Source organism: Haliotis rubra, unplaced genomic scaffold (genome assembly GCF_003918875.1).
Source record: "Haliotis rubra isolate DU_JTF1 unplaced genomic scaffold, ASM391887v1 Scf26, whole genome shotgun sequence".
Classification (NCBI taxonomy): domain Eukaryota; kingdom Metazoa; phylum Mollusca; class Gastropoda; order Lepetellida; family Haliotidae; genus Haliotis; species Haliotis rubra.
In genome coordinates, this window is record NW_025766669.1 from 2,305,116 (window position 1) to 2,310,375 (window position 5,260).

Sequence of the window (5,260 nt, forward strand, 5' to 3'; positions counted from 1 at the left end):
CAGGTAGTCAGGAATCACTGAATTCTGAAACATCTGCTTCTGATCTTGTGCCTGGTCAAACAATATCTAACAGTAAAAAGAAGACCTTGTCTCAAAATGTCCGTTCCATTGTGGACAGATTATATAAACCCCAGCCCCATAAAAAGTTTGACTTTCTGAAGAAGAAGGACCGATTGTTGGCATCTCCGTTATCTTCACCTTCCCAGTCGACAGAGCGACTGGACCGCTCAAGTCCAGAAACTGTGCCAAAACGTCTGTTTTTGAAGAAAGGTCAAGGAGCACATTTGTCTCGTTCTCCTACTTCCAGCCACAGAAGAACAAAGAGATCAAAGACTGAACCACATGAGAAACATCAGTTCTTGAAAAGAGGTGATGGCCATCGAGCCAGTTCATCACCACCTCAGCCACATAAACTTTCTTATGCAGATTCAAAACCTCTTAAGCTGAAGCATGCCAAACGACCAAAAACAAACTGAAGAGACACCAAAACAGGAACAAACTCAGACTATCAGCTCCTTTTTGCATCCTGATGATGCCACATTGCAAACTTCCATAAGGCCAAGCATGGACCCATTACCATTAAGAAATAGACCTTTATCTCGATGTGTTTCGCGTGCATCAAGTTTGCCGAAAGTGCCAGAAGCAGTTGGTGAGGAAACCGAACCAGCAGACAGTCAAAACCGCTCTGCACCTAATGTTACCTTTGATACAAGTAAGGTTGTTTTGCGAAAAAAGAAATCACGGAGATGGGAAAGACCAACCTCAATGCCAGTTGGAGTTGAGATTGCTAAGATGTTGGCTGAGCTTGGTGATGGAAATATTTATGACACAGGCAGTACTGCTGAATGTGCATCTGGACAGGCTTTTAGTGAGGATGGGAACCTCACTGATGATATGAGGAACTCATCCCCTTTACCTGACCCTGCATCAGACGCCGAACATAGTGATAGTACAGGCACGGATGTTACAGTGCTTGATAGAGTAGGACCAATGATCTCCTCACTTGATTCATGCCCGGAGGATATAGAAAATATGTCCACTGTGGCAGGTGATACTAGTCCCAATAGTGCAGAAGCAGACTCTGTTGGAATTGAAGAATCATGTGATAATACAGTAACTGAGGGTCATTCTAGAGATACGGATAATGTGCATGAACCCTGTGTTCCAAGTCAGTGTGTTGATGATAGTGACAAAAGTGATGGTAATAAAGAAGATAGTTTCTCTGATTCACTTGATGATGATGATAATTACTCCAAGGATGTTTATTCAATGCCAGAAAGTGATGCTGTTGCAAGGCCGCAGTCAGTGATGTTAGGCCATGTTCCAGAGGCACTTGATGCAGATGATGATGACAGTGGGGCACCCCTGGATACTGGGTGTGGTTTAGATGCTGAGGATACTCTGAAGATGGTGCAGGAGGAGGGGGCACCCCTGGATACTGGGTGTGGTTTAGATGCTGAGGATACTCTGAAGGTGGTGCAGGAGGAGGGGGCACCCCTGGATACTGGGTGTGGTGTAGATGCTGAGGATACTCTGAAGGTGATGCAGGAAGAGGAGTACAGTCAGTTGTCTGAAGAGTCCATCACTGATGCTGAGAGGCTGGAGAAGCTCCAGAAAGCCTTAGAGCACCTAGAACGGTTGGTACACTTTGTTGCATAGTCTGTCTCTCAGTCCCTGAACCACACAGTTTTCCCTACTGCCAAGCCGTCCCTACAATGCTAAAACTCTAAATGAAGCAAGTCCCCAGGTCCTGATTTTCCCAATTCACTGGGGCTCCTTTTCAATTTAAATGGGTCCATTTGTTACTATCAAAATTATATATATTCAGGGACTTAGCGTTAGTCTATTTGTTGTATTGCTTAGCTGTAAATCCAAAGAGACTATAGATCACCATCAAATAATAATACTTTCAGCTTTAATAATCTTATTATTTGTCAGAGTGATATTTATTAACATTCCAATGGAAAGTGCAAGACAGACAATCTCATAGCCTGAAATCCAATTTGTGAATGCCAACATTTATCATAGTAAGTAGGGGTAGTTTATTATACAATCAGTAGTTCTATTGTGCTGAAATGAATGATATGATTTTTATTTTGATAATTTACCATGTTATGACTTTTGACCCACAAGAAGGTTAATCTTACTGATCACGTGCTTGTGCCAGCAATGGTGTCGTGAAACTTGTACATAAAAGCGAACCGGTGTATTATCAGCATGCATGGCTACCAGGGAGACCATGTTGAAAATGTAATTTGTTAAATTTTTGAGACAGTTATGTAGGAATGGAAGCTAAACATGCCTGATAATATTCATGAATACTTTGAGAATATCATGTTAATATAAATCTAGTACTTCAGGTATTTTGACTTAATGAGCTTTAAGATGGCTTTGCACAACTCATTTTAGATCTGCCATTAAGAACTTAATGAACACATTAGCTAATGGGGCCTTTATGCAACCAGGTCATGTCCATGAAACCCTTTCAGTTGGATTTCATTTCACATGTATCGGTCCAGTGTACTAGTACACTGAATCAATCACTGTCACTGTCACAGTTTAATCACTGTGATGATCATTTTTCAAGTATATTTTAAATTACATATTTTTTTTTTGTGGGGTGGGTGGGTGGGGGTGTTACCCAAAAGGATCTGATTGGTTTAGAATTTAGAATGTATTGATTAGAATTTTAGCCATTGCAAAAGACATTGTAATACTAAGAATTTTTAACCACTTAAAAACTATATTGAAATTTACAGACATTTCATTTATGCTCTATTGAGAAGGAGCAAGTATTAATTCCATCATTAATCTGGACCATTTTTGCATATTCTATAATTTTCTAAGGTTGTCATGCCAAGAAAAAAACAGGAAATGTCAAACTGATGAACAGAATTTCAGGATAATTTGAATGTAACTTCTGACTAATTGGTATGTCTGTGCTCACACATGAATCTAGGTGAATGACTTTTATATGCTTGAAGCATAGGTCTCATTAATATACAGGATTCCCCTGGTATGTTTGGTATTTGGTTAGATGCCTGGAGACATTGATTGCTTCGTTTCATTTGAATTTGACTGTTAATATTTTTATCAACTACACAAAGATTATTGACATTTAATATTATGCTTTAGACATTTCTGAAATGAGATCGGGTAATTGGCAGAGCTTGTGGTTTCACTTTGTGAAAAAGAAATGCAGTATTTAAACTTGGGCTATTGCATTTCTTTATAGGACCATGCTTGGAAACATTTTGGTCAAAATTAGTTGAAGGATAAAGTCACTGTTCAGGCTTTTGCAAAAAAAATTCATGTCACAAATGGCATAATTACCTTGGCATGAATTGATCAGTATTTTTGCATGTTTATCAACAAAACCTATCATATCAAATGGGAATTTCATTTATCCAAAGGCTAAAGTAATCTTTGAGGTAATGGATTAAAGTAATAGAACCATACATGTTATTCAATATGGGACAAGGACAGTCTACATTAGAGGGTTTCCTACCGTGGATTGATATTTATAAGCTAAGAAATTATTTTGGCATGCATGTAGCATAAAAATTAGCACTGGGTATATTGCTTCTTTTGTGTGGGTCCCTTCTTTGCAAAGGTCAAAAGGTCAAGCTTTTGATGACAATGTTATGTCATTTTCCGCCTCTGAGATTTCATTACTTCAACCTTCATGAAACTCGGCATGTGTTTCAATCCTCCCAGTTGAAATGTTGATGGCATATGTTTATAAAAGGTCAAGGTCATTCTTTAGGTTAATCTGGAACATGGTTCCATTCATGCCCTGTTACAGTAACTGTTAGATCCTGAGATGTCGTCTTGAATGAGATCAGTCTGGAGGTAATGTTGTGGGATTAGAAATGCATGGTGAATAGTTTATGTCATGTGTTTATGCTTGCTGGTCAATAAGTGTATTCAAAGGTTACCATGACCACCAGTTTTGCAGAACAATGACCATAATCTTGAAGTCCAACAACTGCCAGTTTTACTGAACACGTAACAGTTTCCCATTGTTTCCATACAATATTCTGATGCCACTGAACCAGAATGATGCTTGTAGGTGCCGTGAGCACGGTCAGTGGATTTAGTGAAATTTATTTGGACTCATATTATTACTTCTTGTTATTATTTATTATAATGTTCAGCATGGAGATGTGGTACATGATGTAGCAAAATGAATACTTCGAATCATTATGAGGTACCACAATGTTCAACTGTAATTATGCAAGTAGTCCTCACCTCAAGGAATTAAATTACATTTGTGAAAGTCTTCAAAATGGAAAATTAAATTTTGTGCTGTATATTGGAAAGTTGTAGAACTTTAAGAATGGCTAAAACTATTTTCGCAGAAGCGAAAAGTTCAATTATCATAAAGTTAAGTGGGCATGAGAAAGCAAATTGACATAGAACATACCGGTAAACTTTGTAAGTTGATATATAATATGATTATTTACTGAGTGTCAGCTGCAGTGATTCTGGGTTTAAGAAGGCTAAATCAGATCAGGAGTTTTTACAACCAAGGTCATACAATGTTTATAATGAGGCTCTTTCAGGCTGTCTGATAAGCCAGTGTGCAATATTTTTGCTTATAAGCTAGCTCTTTATTACTTGGCAATCAGATGACAAATCCCAAGGTTATATTGTATATGTTGATTTAACATGCCAGGGTATGTATAGTGCTGGTCTGATCCCATTGCTGATAGGGACACACTAGAGTGGCTCACAATGCAGTCTATCATGTTACAGGGTTGCTGTGAGAACTTTTTTCCAGTCTGATAGATAGCAGATTTCCAACACCTATACTCAGTGTGCCTCTACCCGGATTGATCAGGGATCCATTTATTGATTTAAAGTGTTTGATCGTCTCAAGTAGTTTGGCAAGCACCCAGCTGTGGAAGGATCAACTTATCTAGCGGGTTGTTTATTTCCAGACGTATCTTTAAGATAGGGGAGGGAACATACCTGCCGGATTATTGGGTTTAGGATCGAAACAAGGATCTCACACTCTGTCACATGAATCAATGAACTGTTGTCACCTGTACGAGTCCATCGTGTGTTGTGGGTGACATTGAAGCTGCAGTTGAGGCATGTCTTTCTGGGTACTTTACTTGTCTCTCATACACTTTGTCTTCTTACTAACTGTGTATGCATTTTGTGTTCCTCTCAGAGGTTCTGTGGGAGCCTCCAGTGGCAATGGAAAGAGGACCAAACGACCTTCTCAAAGACCTAAAGTTGCTGATTCCGACAG